A 19,278-nucleotide genomic window follows, 5' to 3' on the forward strand; every position below is an offset into this window, starting at 1 on the left:
TCATGAATTACTTTGTCTCATAATGTAGGGATATGAGAGTTCCCTAGGGCCAACTGGAGGATAGCTCCTTCTCCCTTCCTTCCCTCCCTCCTTCCCTCCTTCCCTCCTTCCTTCCATCTTTGTTTTGTTATTGTGGTAAATACAAATAACAAAATTGATCATTTTAGTCATTTTTAAGTGTAGAATTCAGTGACAATAAGTATTTTCATGCCATTTGCAACCATCACCTCTATCAATTTCCAAAATGTTTCCTCATCTCAAACAGAAACTCTGTACCCATTAAGCAATAATTTCCGACCCCTTTCCCTCTAGCCCCCTGTTCTACTTTACGTGTCTGTGAATGTGCCTATTTTAGGTAGCTTATGTAAATGAAATCATATAATATGTGCCCTTTCATATCTGATTTATTATACTTGACGTAATATATCCAAGGTTTGTCTACAAACCTTAAAATTTTATTACTTACATTAAAATTTCATTACTTTAAAAATTTTTTTCAATTTCCCTGTTACGTTATTTTTTTTTTCTACCATACAGCATGGTGACCCAGTTACACATACATGTATACATTGCTTTTTCTCACATTATCATGAAAATTTCATTACTTTTTAAGGTTGAAGAACATTCCAGCTTATGTACATCACACATTTTGTTTATCTCTTCATCTGTCAATGAACATTTGTGTTGTTTCCATCTTTTGGTTATTGCAAATAATCCTATTAAAGACACTGGTATTGAGTTGAGTCCCTGTTACCAATTATTTTGTATATATACCTAGAAGTGGAACTGATGAATCATATGATAATTGTATGTTTAACTTTTTGAGGAATCACCAAAATGTTGTCCACAATGGCTACACCAGTTTACATTCTGAGTGACAGCACACACAATTTCTCCACATTCTCCCCAGCAGTGGATATTTTTTCTGTTTTTGTTTCTTTGATTTTTTTTTTTTAATAATAGCCTCTGCAATGTATGTAAAGTGGTATCACGTGGTTTTAATTTGGATTTCTCCAATGGCTGCTGATATTGAGCATCTTTTCATTGGCTTCTCTTTTCTTTTTAATTTTTCTCATCCTCTTCCTTTTTTCCCTCCCTTTTAAATCCTCTGTCTCTTTTTTCTCCCATTTCCTTTCCTTTCTCTAACCTGCCCCTTCTTGTTTTCCTCCTTCTTTCCTCCTTTGCTTCCTTTTGTCCTTCCTCTCTTACTTCCTTGAAAGACATGATAAAATGCAAATTGGCAACCAGGACTTTGTTCCTTCTCCATTCAATCAAAACCCTAACTAGCCCAGAGTTTCATGTCTGGTAGATAGAAATAAGCATTCATAATTGTTTTTGATTCTAAATTCAGAGCTCTTAAAAATATGTTGTACTAACTTCAGCAAAAACCTGAGATTTATTTACATTTGATACATGGCTTCTAGTTTTCAGGCATTGTTCTAGATGCTGGGGATATATATCCTTAAATAAAACCAATAATCTCTCTTATTGTCACTCACCATATAGTAAAAGGGAAGAGATAGAGGGTTCAATGCATTTTGTGAGCAATAAATAAATAAACCACTTCTTATGGACCTCAGTTTTGTCAACTATAGAATTGGAAGATTTCTCTGTAAGTTACAATTTAGCTCTGGCATTCATGACCATGAGAATTATATTTTAAGATGTCTTTCTTTTTCCTTCAGTTCCCAATCCTAACCCAATCTATCTTTAGGCCATTTTTAATTCCTTTAATAGCTTTTACTACATTTCATTTTACATTATTTTATTTTATTTGTCCCAGACTGTCAGTGGCCACACATGAAAGCAGGGATAGGCAGATTCGAGGAGTGATCAAGCTGCTGCGATGTGCTGGCTTGGATACAGCAGTATTCTGCCAGCTCTGCTTCACCAACCTTTCTTCTTTCTCCTACCTGTGCCAGACTGCTCAGGGCCGGTGGCCTGCCACCATGTTTGAAGGCTCCCTGCCATTCTCACAGATGGGCCCAGATGCTGGGGTCAGGACATTATGTGTCAGAATCAAATGAAGTCATTAGAAATTATTGCCAAAAGCTGTTCATGGGTTTTCATAAAGTGAAATGATCTACCTGTTGGGCCTCAGAAGAGCTATGGGTCAATACGGTTGAGTTCTTAAGCAACATGCTATAATTTAGGCATTTCAAATACAGGTTTTTCTGTCTCCCTGTAATAATAATATTGGAGATACTGGAATTGGGAATAAGAGGATTTGGGGTGTGGATTTGTTGCATGATATTTTTCTTGATAATGGTTGTAAGTAGAGTCCATCTCAATTTTTCACTATTAATTTTCAACAAATAGTTAATTTATTCAATTATATACATTGATATATTTTTAAGATTCATATTGGAGATGCATATATTATCAGCAAAATGTGTCTTCTTATCCTTAAGGAGTTCACATGGCTCATAGACATAATGGGCTTAAGTGATCTTTCTCTATTTTAGGTAAAAATTGAGTTTTGTAAGTAACACCAAGAATCTAGATTTTAAGGCAGATAATAATGTCAATACATAAATGAAAGTCTTGCTTTTGGTGGCTAATCATGTATGAAATATGTAAATGTGATCAGTATCAGAGGGAAAGAGCAGAAAGCCCACTTTCCTGGGTGAGTTAGCAGAGGATTGGAAGTTATTGCTGTCTTGGCAATTTTGTTGACTTTGCACAGCCTGACAGTTCAGACCATTGTTATGCACAGAGAAGACAATCTTATTGATTATTCTCACTTATGCATGGAATGAATGGTTCCAGTTGTCTGCAAAACATGTTTAGATTTCTATCAAGTAAAACCCAGATATCCACCATTAACTTTTCTTTTATTTGAGCAAAATAGTCTTTTTTTTTTTTTTTAAGAATCTGGCACATTACTGGGCTGGGAATAAGTAACTGATAGTGGCAGCATAAGACTTTGACTTTCCAGGGAAGTCTAAGAATTTTACGATATGTTGAAAATACTTCAGATTAATCAACACATAGTTAGGTAAATTGTCTCATGAATCATCCTCAGTATATACTAATTATCTACATGTTCTTCCCAGTTGAATGGTATGTGGTATGATCAACTATACATACAGCCAACAGATTTTCTTTGCATTCTCCCTACAAATTTAAATCCTAAAGCAAACATGGTACTCCAGGACTTTCCAAGAAGAGATTTGGCCAGCAGGGGGAACATGTCATGACAGAAACTCTGTTCCCTGTAGTTAACTTCTCTTGACAGCTCACATATTTTTACATACTCTAAAGACAACTAATGTGATAATTGCCTTATTACTTTAAAGAAGGGAGTGGGTGGGAGTTAGGCAGAAATAAAGTAACAATAAAGCTCAATTGCTTGTTTAAATGGATTCCCATTTCTGGCACAGAAGGATGTGGTATGTATTTAATAGGCCATGGCTAAGTATTACGTGGGCGTGAACAGCAAATTGCTGAAAAGAGCAGAACAAAACATTCCTTTCCAGGTTTATAAGTATGGCTGCTGCTAGCAGGGCTCAGATAAGATTTTTTTTAAAGAGGATGGCATAGTAAATAAAATAAGGAGTTTTGAAGTAATGTACACTTGTCTTTAAATAGCTATGTAATCTTGGTTCTCACACTTATTAATTAAAACCTCAATTTCCTAATTCCTATACAGTGCACAATCCTGTCTTGTAGAGTTTTATGAAGATTGAATGAGATTATAGATATGCATATTTGTGCATACACACATTATATACAGTATAATTATATAGTATATTATGTAATTGAGTTGTGTGTGTGTAATAAATGGTGTCTGATATCTAGAAAGAATCAGTACATTTTATAATCGGTGCTAGACTTCTGATTGGAGTAGAGATCACTATTACCTCTCTTTCTCTGTATTTTTCCTCCTTGTTTTGGTTTTATCCAATTTCTGGCTGTGCATGAAGGACTTTATTATTTCTTTGCTGTGTGCAATTTCAAGGCATTTATATTGCTCTTTGAAAAAGTCTGTGCCTACAGTACATCCAGGGCAACCTCTCTACATTTTTCTCTTTGATGTCTCTATTAAGCAGAGTTGGGGCAATTTAACTTGGGCAGAGTTATCAAATTTTATTCTTATGTGTGGATTTGTTTCCCAATAATTCCTATTTAGTGTTTTCCTTGGACACACAAGCAAGGGAATCCTTCTACATTTCAGAGCCTCTTTGCTTTGTCTGTTCCTGTACTTCACATCCTGAAAACCCTTTAGGTCTCTCTTTATCTTCCTTTGCTTGGATCTCATGCCAGCCTACACCTGTGACTGCTGGTGTAATCACAGCAACTTCACACACCACTTTTGAAGGTTTCGTTTCTTGACACCGGAGCACCATGTTTGCTGAATTCAGAAACCAGATGTTCTCATGGCCTGGGAAAGATAACAAAAGAAAAACAGAGAAATAAAGAACTGTCTCAGTATCTTAAAAATAAATGAAATCTAAAGGGTAGAGACAAATTGTTTTTCTGGAATATGAGGAGAAAGCAAGTTTTTTTCTGGAATATGAGGCAAATGGGAAAAGAAACTAATAATAGTGTGTGGTACACCAAGAACAATATGAAACTCGGGTTACCTTTTCAACCTCCGGTCACAGAAATACATGAGTTAAAAATCCCTTTTGTCTGCTTCCTAAGCCTGTGATTTTGGGCAAGTCACTTACCCCTGAGATCTTTTTTATCACATGTAAAATGTGGATAATAATTCTTACCTTATCCTATTATTCTGTGGCGCAAAAGAAATAATATGTGTAAGATATTTATCATTTGGAATATGATAAGTACTCAATAAATTTTAGTTATGATCATTTATATTTTGGATTGTAGCTTGCATTATATTGCATTATCTTATTTTAGTTTTATAATAAAATATCAGATGTGATCACTCCCCCCTCAAAAAAAGACTAAACAATTAAATATTCAAAGAAATAAGTAATGTGCTCAGGTAAAGAACAGAATTGGATTTAATCTCATGGATGTCTGACTTCAAAAACTTTATTTATATCTTTTTACCATAAGACATCCCATATACGATAAAAATATTCTTATTAGGCTTATAGTAGCTTCAAAACTACTTCTTTTTTGGAAGAAACATCAAGGTATATGGAGAATTTGAAGAAAATAAAAATAGGAGAAGCTGTGCGCATTTTATATATTTAAATAAGCAACTCTCCAATACTATTTCACCATGCTAATTACAGAAAGGTAAACTCTTCCAAATGTTTGATCAGAGAAGGATTTGGTATGCAGTTCTTATCTAATGTTCTAGGATTTGGGGAATACATCAGTGAACAAAAGATTCAAAAACATTCCTATGGCCTCTAAGTGTAGTCATTCCTCTGTCATTCCAGTGAGGAAAGACAAGTGATAAATGGTACCACCGCAAAGAAATTTGAAATGCATATTTTAGAAGATTGTGTTTTTAAAACAGTGATATTAATAACAACAGAAATAATGGGCTCAGGGTAAAAGGGAAGGCATGATTGGGGAGTTACTGCACTTTTAGATATGGTTGTAAAAGTAGGACTCATTAAAGGTGATATTTGAGAAAGACACTGAATAAGTGTGTAAGTAAACCATGAGGATATCTACAGATAAGAAGTCTAAGCAGAGCAAAGAGTCTGGAACAATGAGGCGGCTAGTGTGCTGCACTGAATGACCAGGGGTAGGGGTCGAGCAGTCTGAACTGAGGTCACAGAGAGTGCATTGGGCCAGGTCATGTAAGGACACTGACTTTACACTAAGAGAAACTAGGAGACCTTGGCAGTTTATGAGCAGAGAAGCATGGTCTAACTTATGTTTTGTATAATTGCTCTGGCTTCTATAGAGTCTATTGAGTCAGTTTCATGGTTTTATCATTCCACTGTTATTCCTATTTCCCTTCTATGGTCATCTGCCTCCATCTAGAATGTAGACCATGCCTCACTTAACTCTTAGAAGAGGAAGGGTTCATGGTGTGGATGGCTCACACTTCAAGAGAGAATAGGATTCCTCCCATCCCACTGATTGGACAATATTTTAATAATATATAAAGTATATATATATATATATATATATATATATATATATATAAAATCACTAAAGTGTATAAATATATATAATCACTAAAATACTACTATATAATCACTATTATATATTAAACTATTATATAATATATAATAAAGTATATATATATATATATAATATCACTAAAATACTAAAACCGAATAAACACTTCAAATGAAAAAGATGAAAAAAATTAGCTAGGAGAGAAGATAAATAAGTTCAAATCAAATCCTTTGTAATTTGTAGTAGTATTTATTCTAAGTCAGGTGCTAGCCCTCTCTCTCTCCCTCTCTCAATCACTGGAATTGAGATTTACAGAGAACTGATAAAAACTGTTTTGTATTCTTTAAAGTCAGCATATACTTCCCAGAAGAAGGGAACACTCAGATCTATTAATTATATTACAGAACTGGACTATCCACTGTATTACCAGTGAGAGACAATTAGTCTTTAAAGGCAGATTATACAATGCAGTGATTAAGCATCTTTTATTTTTTAAAGTGACATTTAATTTAAATGTAATAAAGTACAAATTTAATTTTGATTGCAGCCACCAACACAATCAAAATGTGGAAGTATCTTTTTCTCCTCTTACCAAAGAAAGTTTCTTTGTCCCATTAGTACTTATAAATGTAGATTAATTTGCTTCTTCTTGACCTTACTCTAAATCAGGTCACACAATATGTATACTTTTGTTTCTGGCTTATTTCATTTAGCGTAATTATTTTGAGATTTGTTGTTGCAGGTAGCAGTTGTTCATTCCTTTTACTTTAATTTTGTTTTTTTTTGAATGTATTCCACTATAGGATGTACCACTTGGTAACTGTTCATTCTCCTGAGGATGAACATTTACATTGGGTCCACTTGTTGGCTATTACGGATAAAGCTGCAGTGAATATGTACAATGTATGTTTCAAACGTAAGTTTACATTTCTATGCTTAAATCTCTAGGGGTCGAATCTTTGGCTTATAGAATATGTATTTAACTTTACAAGAAACTGACAAAGAGTTCTCCAAGGTGGTGTGTCTTTTATATTCCAACTGTGATTATAAATTTGCCTATTTATCCCCTTTAGTTTTTTCTAATTTTGCTGTGTTTCGAAACTCTTATTAAATGGGTAAACCTTTAAGATTGTATTCTTGATTTTCCTATTTCTATTTTTAAATCATGACTCTCTATCTCTCATAATACTACTTAGTGTTTGAAGAGAATCCATTCCTCCATCCTCTTCCTTCAAATCTCATTATGCTTTTATATGAAAAGTACATCATTTATATACAGAATATAGTTGGGTATTGCATTTAATACATTCATAAAATCTCTCCCTTTTAATTTTAGTAAATATTCCATTTATATTTAATACAATTACTGGTAATTTGGGTTTAACACACTGTCTATTTGTTCTCTGTCTCTACTCATCTTGATTTCTTTGTTTCTCCTTTCCCATATCTTTCACATTAATTATTTCTAGCTATTTAATTTCACCTACTTTATTAGTATTTTACCTCAATATCCTTGCATGTTGTTTTTGTTGTTCCTTTGGTGGTTACACATGCATTCTTAATTTGTTCAGTCTATCTTGAATTAATATTGTGCCACTTCACATGGAAGAAACTTAAAGCAGTACAATTCACTTCACATCCCCCTTCCATCTTCCATGGCAATTTCAAACATTTTACTTCTATATATGTTATAAATCTGAAGGTAATCCTTTTAATTTTTGATTTAGAGTCAATTGTCTTAAGAACTTTAAGGAAGGAGAAAAGAATAATATTCTTAATCATGTAATTATCATTTGCATCTATCTTACTCCTTATAGATCACTTCCCTTTCAATTTTATTTCTCTTCAGCTTAACAAACATACTTTAGTATGTCTTGTATAGTTTGCATCAGCTGGTAATGTGTTATCTGAGACTTTGCTTCTCTGAAATACCATTTTGTTTTATAATTTACAATATTTTTGCTGTATATAGAACCCTAGTTTGTCCACATTACCTCCCTACACCAAGTTCTTTTAAATAGGTTATTCTGCTGTCTTTTAGCTTCTATTGTTTCCTTTAAGAATTCAGGCATCATTCTTGTTTCTAGCTTCTGAGCAATGGATATTTCTTTTTCCCAATGACTCATTTCACAATGGTCTCTTTATCTCTCGTTTTCAGTGGATTTAATAAGCTGTGCTCAGGTGTGGTTTAGAGAGTGTCGAATAGAGAGCTAAATATGTCTGTTGTGTAACAATTATTTTTGTATTATGTGATTTTTTTCTCTCTTCCTACAATTTCCAAAATACCTCAAAAATACTCTGGTTGATATTAAGGTTTGAACATTTTTTTAAATTTCTCTACTCTTTGTTAATTATCTCAGTGACTTTATGAACCTTCTCATGAGCAATTCAACATGTTTTCATCCAAATAGAGCTTATTTCTAGTCTTATTTTTTCTTTTTTTTCTTGACTTTATTTTAGCTTGTTTTATTTTCATTAATGTCTGTTTTTCAATAATATTTATTTCAAAACTTGTACTTTTCTTCTGATTTCTCAAGCTTAAATTCTAATTCAACCTCTTTTTTTTTTTGTTTTTTGGGTTTTTTTGGTTTGTTTGTTTGTTTTGGTTTTGGGTTTTTTTTTTTGCTGTTCCTTGGAGTAGATCTAAATACCAGGACAGGAACTTTGACTTAAAATTGTTGAAGAGGGATTCCACACTTTGCCTCATAAGCGTTATAGAAAATGCAGCCATATTAGGTGATCTCTCTTTCAACTGAATATTTGCATATAATCTGTTTTCCTCTTTATCAACAAGACCTGATATTTCTCCCCAAGCTGAATATTTTTCATGGAAGAAAATGTTAGAAAAATTAAAGTAATCATTAAAATCACATTTATCCTGTCTTTCACATTTATAGATAAACTTTCTACCTTGTAATAAGAGGAAAGGAACTTAATGCTGCTTACTATCCAAAAACTATCCCAATCTCATCTTCTCTTTAATTCTGTAACAGTTTCCTTTGTGGACTTCTGCCGACTTTGCTCCTGATAGTGTTTGTGGGTAGAGGAGGCTCAGGATGAAAAGATTTGCACTCCTGTGGGAAATGGCTTTGAAAATGTGTTTTGACACAAAGGGCTTTATGACATTTCATCTTAAGTATAGGGATTTAATAAAGTTCATTCAAGTCTCTACTAGATGTTTTGACTATAAAAGCATTCTAAAATAAGGTGAATATAGATACTTATTATGTAAATATACTGAAATTTCAGAAAGTTGGGGTAGTCCTTGAGTTAAAGGACAAAGTCATTTTGACATAATGTTATGTTTTTCAATTAGTGACAAACATGTCAGTGTTTTCTGTATAAAAAGTAACTATTTTATTCAAATCTTGAATTTGGTAGTAGAGTGTCCAAAATGCAGGTCAGAAATTGTAATGAAAGCTTACTGCTAGCAATAGTGAGCTAGGGAGTTCCTGTTGTGGCACAGTGGAAATGAATCCCACTAGTATCCGTAGGGATGTGGGTTTGATCCCAGGTCAGCAATGTGATGTTTCCATGAGCTGTGGTGTAGGTTGCAGACGGGGCTTGGATCCTGTATTGCTGTGGCTGTGGTGTAGGCTTGCAGTGTAGCTCTGATTTGACCCCTAGCCTGGGAACTTCCATATGTCATAGGTGAGGCACTATAAAGTAGAAAAAAAAAAAGCTAGATCATTGATCTGTTTAATGGTTAGTGGAAAACTAATTTTTACATCAGTTCTGCTATTGTACATTTGTCCATTTTTTTGAGTCCAGTCCAATAAAAATTTTCTTATTATATATAACGTTCTTACATCTTGTGGCATAAATCTTAGATTGATTAATTCTAATTATTACTGTGATCACTCACTATGTTGATATCACTGCCACATTGTGAAGTCTCCCTTCCTCTTTGTTTTCTTTGCCTGTATCAAGACTGATCAATCCTATCTACTTGATTTGCAAGCACAAAGGTAAGGTGATACTGAACCCTCTATGTTTTTAATAAGATGATAAACTTAAAAAAAAAAAAGACTCTGTACTCCCAATTATGTGTATCATATGTGTGCATGTATCTGTGTGTGTGTTTACTCTTCCAGAACTGTGAAATGGAGGTTGTTGATTTTCTTCTGACCTATTCTGTTTTAAAAAATCTTTTTTTTGTAAAGAGACTACTTTGTGGATACACAATTTGTATATATGGAATTATGTGTTGCATTTATACCTCTTATTTTCTCGTTTATCTTATTCCAGACTTACTGATCTATCTCACTTCCTTGAACAAGTATTTTACTTTTGATAAGTAGAATAGAATTGAAATCTATCAATCATTGTAGAATCTGAAGTCAGGCAGTCTGGGGTCATGTCCCAGCTCTGCCACTTGATAGTTCTGTGACTTTAGTAACTCACATAGGCTTCCTTTCCATAGCTGTAAAGTAAGGTTGATATTAAAACCATTACTCCTAAAGTGTAATTTAATATTTAAATATAAAATGACATTGGCCATACATTAGCCATTATGAGATTATTTAAATATTATTAACCTGTAGCAGTCATGTGTAGTGGACTCCAGTTGAGTTGTTGTTTTTTGAGTACTTCTTTTCTTTGCTTTGATAACCATCCTTGAATTTTCTTTGGAGCCACCTCTTTGTTTTTCATGGCCCTCACAGCATCATCAGTCCAGATGACTTTCCTTCTCTAGGCAATGAGTGACCCTCTAAAGCAAGCCAGAACTTATCTCCTAAGAATTTGAACCCTGGGCAGTTACACCAGGGCATATTTTGGAAGAATAGGTTGAAGCTAATAAATACCATGACTGGAATTCTTAAGAGAAAGCACTTTAGTTCTTGCTACTCAGATCCTCATCGTTGTGGCTACTACTGTGTTTCCCATTTAAGGGATTCTTTCTCAAGAGTTTCCATTTTTTTCTAATCTTCACATTCTTCCAATATACTCCTTTTTAGCTTTTCTTTAGCCAAAGTTATTTTCTATTCTTATAATAGAAAGACCCTAACTGGGCTGCTATTGTTTAGAATATTCCCTGCTTTGTAGCTTCTAATTATTCCTTTGTTCATACTGTTCCCTTTCCTCAAGCTCTGATTTATGGTCCTTCCTCTTCAAAAAATCCCTGAAACCAAAAAACTCCATGACTTCTTCCGTTGTTAAGATTATCAATTTTCTGTGCCACTAATTCAAGCATTGTATATTTCCCTATAAGATTAGCTTCTCTGCATATATTTTTAATTTTTAAATATTTTCACCATGACAAAAAACTGTGTATCTTAATGGCAACTAAATTTTTTCACTTGGTAGACTGGAAAATTTTCTTGAACTTATCTGAGAAGTTGGTCTCAACCACGCTTTTGTATCTAGACGACAGTTTAGCTGAAGTATGTATGGTTCATCATGATGATGGTAGTGGGGCTGTAGATCTGGAATTCCTTAATTCTTTTTTTTTTTTTTTTTGGTTTAAAAAAGTTGTCTTATAGTTGATTTACAATATTCTTCAATTTCTGCTGTATAGAAATTGAGCAAAGAGATCCATGTTTTTTGGTGTATATATGTATATGCACATACATGTTACATTCTTTTAATCATATTGTCTTTTATCATATTCTAATCACAAGTGATTGGATATAGTTCCTTCTGCAATACAGCAGGACCTCATTGCTTATCCATCCTAAGTGTAAGAGTTTCTCAGGCTGTCTCCACACAGCCAACCCTCCTCATCTCTCTAGAACTGACCTCTGAAGTCTGAGTCTCAGCACCAGCCCACTCCCGAATGTCTCAGTGTGGTGTCCAGGGGCAGTGGTACTGATGGTCTGTGCAGCTCTTTCTCTGCTTTGCCCTCTCAGTCTGGCTGCTGTGCTTTTCTCCAAGCTTTCAGTTTCCTGTTCCATCTCTACTGATCTCCCAGTGTGAGGATTCCTTTCCTCTTTCACAGCTCTCTCTCAGGAGTGCTGATCCATTCCTGATTCTTTTTTTTCCCCCTTGTCTCTCTCTTTCTTTTTCCCTTTTGTTCTACCCAGTTACATGGAGGTTTCTTGCCCTTTTTGGAGGTTTAAAGTCTTCTGCCAGCGTTCACTAGATGTTCTGTGTGAGTCATTCTACAAGTCTTTGTTTTTTTTTTAATGTGTTTGTGGGAAAAGGTGAATCTTTATCCTCTGCCGTCTTGATCCCCAGAATGCATCAATTCTTCCTTGTATTAACCTTAGCATTTAGCAAGGTAGAATGGCCTTGCTTACATAGCAGAGGGTTTCAAAACAGCAGGAGAAGATGCCTCCTACTATTCAAGTTCTTTCTAAGCCTCTGCTTAGAAATCTCATTGGCCAAGAAAGTCATATGACGGAGTCCAGAGTTAGTCTGTAATGGGAAATAGACTCCCGGCCTTGATAAAGGCAATCTTGACCTACAATAGACAGCGTTACAATGTACTGCGTATACAGACTTGTAAAGCTGGGACTTATCAAGCATGTTAAAAGATGTATTTTCTTTTATAAGAGGTACTGGAGAGATGACTAACCAACTTTGGGGGAACATTTCCAATGGTTACAAACTCACTACGTCAAGAAGCAGCCTGTTCACATTTAGAGCAAATCTTTTTTGAAGTTCTGATACTACCTTTTTTTTCCCCTAGTTCTTACCTGTCAGTCCTAGTTACCGGACAATTAGAATAAGCTTGCACCTTTCCCACAGAACAGAGTTTCAGATATTTTAAAGAGCTGTCATGTCTGTACCAAACCTTTTCTTCTCTAAGCTAAATACTTCTTATTCCATTAATTTTTCCTTGTAAGAGAGTTTCTTGTCAGCCTCATCACAATCTCTGGATATATTCTGATTTAACTTCTCTTTCCAATAAACTTATAAAATGAAAGAAAAAAGTAGGTTATAGTAGATCTACTACTTAACATTTAAGGACTCTTTTAACTTTGCAGTTTTGATGAAATCATCATGTAGGCTATTGAAGAGAGTCAAGTAAAAGGAACTGCTGTAAAAAATGAGGTGTCTAGTAATGTCTTTCCAGGAACCCACTTTTAACAAACCCAAATTTCATTTTCTCTCCACTGTAAATGGGTATCTGTGCATGCATGACATCCTTCCTGTTCTTTTGACCAAATGATGTCAGTGGGTTGGCTTCACTGAAAAATGAAAGCTTCCTATAAAAATAATTTATGAATTATATAACTTAGGAAGGGATAATTTATTTCCCCAAAGGATGTGCCACAACATTCTTCAGAGTTCATTAAAAATATTGTGTATTCAAAAAATCAATTTATATGAATTTCAAGGATATGTCATGCATTTATTATGCGAAATGAAGTATTCCAGTAATCATTAATGTGATTTGAGATTGGAATCTCAGTATTATGGATCCATTAATCAACTATCTAAGGAGCCAACTTCTGAATTCAACAATGTCATGAATGTACTATATTGTGAAAGAGCTACATCAAGATGAATGTGGGGCAAGGAGAAGAGAGATAAGGGAAACTGCAGGTTGAGTCTATGTTGTGATTAGTGCTGGGATTGGATATGCTGAAACATGCTAAGGATATGGTGAGATGGGAATGTGAACTTGGATTCCTTTATCCAACAGATGATAGAGCAGATACCTGAGATAGACTTTTCAAAGACTGAAAAAAATTATTGATCAGGAAAGTATAACTTAAAAATTTGTTACAACAAGCTGAAGTTCTTATTACTTGATTAGAATTGTTACTAAGCCTAGTTTTAGCCATTAAATACAGTGATTATAAATGTATTATTTTCTTTTTACATTTTTAAAGTTTTGTTGAAGTATAGTTGTTTTACAATGTTGTGATAATTTCTGCTGACAGCTATTCAGTTATACATGTACACACATACATTTTCTTTCAGATTCTTTTCTCACATAGATTATTATAGAATATTGAATAGAGTTCTTTGTGCTATACAGCAGGTCCCTGTTGGCCAATCATTCCATATACCTTAGTGTGCATATGCCAAACCAAAATTCTCAGTCTGAACCTCCCCCTACTTTCCACTTTGGTAACCATACATTTTTCAAAGTCTGAGTCAGTTTCTGCTCTGCAAATAATTTCATTTGTATCCCTTTTTAAGATTCCACATGTAAGTGATATCATATGATGTTTGCCTTTCACTGGATAAGTTCACTTAATATGATGATCTCTAGGTCTGTGCATTTTGCTACAAATACCATTATTTCATTCTTTTTTTTTTTTTTTTTTACGTCTGAGTAAGCACCTCTGCAGCTCAATACCAAAAAAAATCAAACAAGCCAATAAAAAAAATGGGCATAAAATCTGAATAGACATTTCTCCAAAGAAGACATACAAATAGCCAAAATGCACATGAAAAGATGTTCAACATCACTAATTATTAGAGAAATGCAAGTCGAAACTACTATGAGTTACCATCTTACACCAGTCAGAATGCTCATCAGCAAAAAGTCTACAAACAATAAATGCTGGAGAGCGTGTGAAGAAAAGGTAACCCTCTAACACTGTGGTGGGGACATAAATTGGTGAAACTGCTATGGAAAACAGTATGGAATTTCCTCACGAAACTAAAGCATTCCCACTTCTGGGCATTTATCCAGAAAAAAAACATAATTTGAGAATATACATAGTTTGGAAGTCCTAGCCACAGCAATCAGAGAAGAAAAAGAAATAAAAGGAATGCAAATTGGAAAATAAGAAATAAAACTATCACCATTTGCATATGACATGATACTATACCTAGAAAATCCTAAGAGAGCTCATCAATGAATTTAGCAAAGAGGCAGGATACAATCTTAATACACAGAAATCTATAGCCTTTCTATATACTAACAATGGAAGATCAGAAAGAGAAATTCAGGAAAGCATCCCATTTACCATTATATCAAAAATAAAAAATTACCTAGGAATTAATTCACCTAAAGAGACAAAAAACCTATACCCTGAAAACTATGAGATGCTGATGAAAGAAATGAAATATGACACAAAGAGATGGAAAGATATAACATGCTCCTGGATTGGAAGAATCAATATTATCAAAACAGCTATACTAAGCAAGGCAATCTACAGATTCAACACAATCCCTATCAAATTACCAATGACATTCTTCACAGAACTAGAACAAAATATTTTAAAACTTGTATGGAAACCTAAATACCCAAAGCAATATTGAAAAGAAAAAATGGAATTGGACAAATCAGTCTCCCTGACTTCAGGTGATACTACAAAGCCAAAGTCATCAAATCAATATGGTACTGGCACAAAACCAGAAATACATATCAATAGGGAAATATAGGAAGCCCAGAAATAAACCCAGACACCTATGGTCAGTTAACTAATATATGCAAAAGAAGGCAAGAACATATAGTTGAGGAAAGATAGTCTCTTCAATTAGTGGTGCTGGGAAAATTGGACAACTATATGTAGAATAATGAAATTAGAACATTCTCTAACACCATACACAAAAATAAACACAAAATTGTTTATAGGCATAAATATAAGGCCAGATACTATAAACCCCCAGAGTAAAACATAGACAAAATGCTCTTTGACATAAATCATAGAAACATCTTATTTGATCCACCTTCTAGAATAATTACAATAAAGCAAAAATAAACCAGTGGGACCTACTTAAATGCAAAACTTTTGCACATCAAAGGAAAACATTAAAAAATGAAAAGACAACCCACAGAATGGGAGAAAATCTTTGGAAACAATACAACTGAAAAAGGCTTAAGCTCCAAAATATACAAACAACTCATACAACAACAACAACAACAACAACAAAAAAGACCCAGTCAAAAAATGGGCAGAAGACATAAATAGACCTTTCACCAAAGAAGACATACAGATGGCCAGCAGGCACGGGAAAAAAGGCTGAATTTCACTAATTATTAGAGATATGCAAATCAAAACTACAATGAGGTTATCACATCACACCAGTTAGCATGGCCATCATTAAGAACTCAAGAGGAGTTCCTGTTGTGGCTCAGCAATAATTAACCTGACTGTTTTCCATGAGGACTCGGGTTTGATCCCTGGCCTCACTCACTGGGTTAGGATCTGGCATTGCCATGAGCTGCGATGTGTCGATCCAAGCTGGACTCAGCTAAGATCCTGCATTGCTGTGGCTGGAGAGGATGTGGAGAAAAAGAAAAACTTGCTGTTGGTGGAAATATAAATCAGTACAACCATTATCAAAAACAGTATGGAGTTTCCTCAGAAAACTAAATATAGAACTATCATATGATCCAGCAGTCCCACTCCTGGGAAAATATCTGGACAAAACTTTCATTCAGAAAGATACATGCAACCCTATGTTCACTGCAGTACTATTCACAATAGCCAAGGCATGGAGACAACCCAAATGTCCACCTATAGATGAATAGATTAAGATGTGGTACATATATGCAATGGAATACTAATCATCCATAAAAATGGACAAAATAATACCATTTGCAGCTACATGGATGGAACTAGAGATCCTCATACTAAGTAAAGTCAGAGAGAGAAAGGTGAATACCATATGATATCACTTATGTAGAATAAGTATATATATGTAAGATCTATGTAGAATCTAAAATATGACCCAAGTTATTCTATCTACAAAACAGAAACAGATCATGGTCATGGAGAGAAGACTTGGGTTTGCCAGGGGTTAAGAGGGAGAGAAGGGGTGGACTGGGAGTTTGGGGTTGGTAGATGCAAACTTTTACATTTAGAAGTGATAAGTAATGGGGTCCTACTCTACAGCACAAGAAACTGTATAGTTTCTTGGGTTAGAACACGATGGAAGATAGTATGAAAAACATGTATATATTTATATATGTATGGCTAGGTCACTTTGCTGTACAGCAGAAATTGAAGAAACATTGTAAATCAGCTACACTTAAACCAAAAAAAAAAAAAATCAAAAAAAGAAAAGATACATTCAATCCAATGTTCACTGTGGCATTGTTTACAACAGCCAAGACATGGAAGCAACCTGAATATCCATCGACAGAGGAATGGATAAAGAAAATGTGGTATATGTATACAATGAAATTAATTATTTTCTTCTGCCAATATTACTTAAAATTGGTATTATTTTACACTAGAAGTTAAATTAACATTTTAAAATTAGAATATCCTGTCATGGAGATAGCCAATGATAGCCAATGTTCAGCCTTGAGCAGTTGTGTTTATAGAACTAATATGAGGACTCGGATATTCATATTCATTCTATTGGTTTGGGTTATTAAAGACTTGAAGATGGACATTTTCTAGGAGAAGAAGAGTTTAAATATTGAAGGAAAGAGGTACTATCTGACTTAGTTTTTCACTAAAGCAAAAAAAGATAAAAAATACAGTGTACTCTAAGTCCTTATCTCTTTAGGACTAAACTAAAGCCAAAGCCAACTAGTGTTCTATTTGCAATCATATTTCCTTCAATCCATCCCACATGGTCAAGAGTGTGATGTCTTAAAAAAAAAAAAAAGTGATCCCATCACTCAGTGCACAGAGAGCATTTTGACATGATGAGTGTGGTTTTTCCCTAGGAAAAAAAAATAAATCTGTTCTATAAACTAGAATTCTGTATAAATTTACTAGAGCAAAATTCTAAACTGATAAATATAATATGAACTATTTTTTTATATAAGAAACAAGTTTGCTGTGACTTGAATTCCTTCTCCTTCTCCATCCCTAATCTATACTTATGTCTCCAGCTGCTGTGCTGGTGTAGAGTCTATGTCCTTGTTATTACTCTGTCTGCTAGGCATGTTCTTTACACCCTTCTTTATCTGGCTCTTAACTATACTTTAAGACTCAGTTTAGGAGACATCTCTAGGGAATGTTTGCTCATTCCCAAGGAGTATTACGGACACCACCTCATTATTCTTGAAGCCTATTTTTGTCTCTGAACTTTCACAAAAATATTTTATATTTCCTTAGCAGGAAATTTCCTGAAATGTCCTAGAAATCAAGGGAAAATATCAGTGAGATACTTTCTAGTGAGAGACCCTATAGTTTCTTCAGACTCTAGGAAGGGTCTGGAACCCAGAAAAAGTAAGTTCTGACTATATTAAAAGTGAAAACAAAATTTTATTCTTATATATATATATATATTTATATTTATATTTATTTATTTATATTTATATATATATATATATATTTTTTTTTTGTCTTTTTAGGGCCGCACCCACAGCACATGGAGGTTCCCAAGATAGGGCTCTGAATGAGCTAAAGCTGTCGGCCTACATCACAGCCACAGTAATGCAGGATCTGAGCCACATCTGCGACCTACACCCCAGCTCACAGCAATGTCGGATCCTTAACCCAGTGAGTGAGGCCAGGGATTGAACCTGCATCCTCATGGATGCTAGTCAGATTGGTTTTCCACTAAGCCATGGTGGGAATCCCTTCTTCTTTATATCTTTAACCCCTAACAAAAAGGCCTGTATTTGCAAAGTGGGGGTTTAATAAAAGTTTTTGCATACATGAAGAAGAAAATAATTATGTTCTGTTCACTTTAGCCCAGCATTGTCAAGTACTTTCATGATATGAGTCACACCCATTATTCCAAAGGCAGCATTTCTGTCTGGACCCCGAAGATGTTGTTAGATGACTCGAAATGTATTAAGTGTAAAGTCATTCATGTTAAGAATAAGCATTAACAGATTGCTCTCTAAGTGAAATGGTCCCAGAGACAGCTTCTATCCAGGCTTTTATGAGGCTTAGTTTCTCCAAAGAATCCATAAATCAATGCAACTCTTCTTCCCTAACAATGAAAATATAAACAGAATTTATTTTGGGAAAAGTGACCATATATTTTAAAGTATAAAATAGTATCATGATACAGGAAAAAATACAGCTCCCCAAAAGAGAAAGAAAGAAAGAGAGGGAGGGAGGAAGGAAGGAAGGAAGGAAAGAAGAGCCCTGTCAGGAATTTAAGGAGTGTTACACTATTGTATAACTAACAGATATGTTCTTGATTAAAAATTACCAAAACTCATTGGAAATCCCAAAATATAGATGGGAATAGAGGTTGTGCTAAAATGAATAACATATGCTATTGCAGAATTCATCTTTACCTATTAACAGTAATTCAAACTGGTCCTTTCACAGTATATTTTCAGAAATTGATGTGAAATACCATTCAATTGAATCTAATTTATCACTGGCAGAAGATCAAGACCATAATTTATGGAAGACCTGCTCTGCTTTTGCTCTATTGGAGAAAATTATAAAG

General features: G+C 34.3%; 1 long non-coding RNA gene across 2 annotated transcripts in view; it reads left to right on the forward strand.

Moving 5' to 3' along the window:
• LOC110256719 (uncharacterized) overlaps window positions 1-19,278 on the forward strand; it is a 231,022-nt gene that overhangs the window by 185,910 nt on the left and 25,834 nt on the right. Inside the window, exon 4 of one of the 2 annotated variants that reach the window (XR_014827740.1) lies at window positions 1,784-3,804. The exons of the other annotated variant lie outside the window; for it this stretch is intronic. This is a non-coding gene — a long non-coding RNA (uncharacterized LOC110256719). Of the gene's footprint in view, window positions 1-1,783; window positions 3,805-19,278 lie in introns of those variants that run through there. 2 annotated transcript variants of the gene reach the window in all.

The sequence above is a fragment of the Sus scrofa genome, chromosome 14 (assembly GCF_054392235.1).
Source record: "Sus scrofa isolate SSC_HxYL_T2T_F1_AM1 chromosome 14, Sscrofa_HxYL_maternal_Yorkshire_Landrace_v2.0, whole genome shotgun sequence".
NCBI classification, from domain to species: domain Eukaryota; kingdom Metazoa; phylum Chordata; class Mammalia; order Artiodactyla; family Suidae; genus Sus; species Sus scrofa.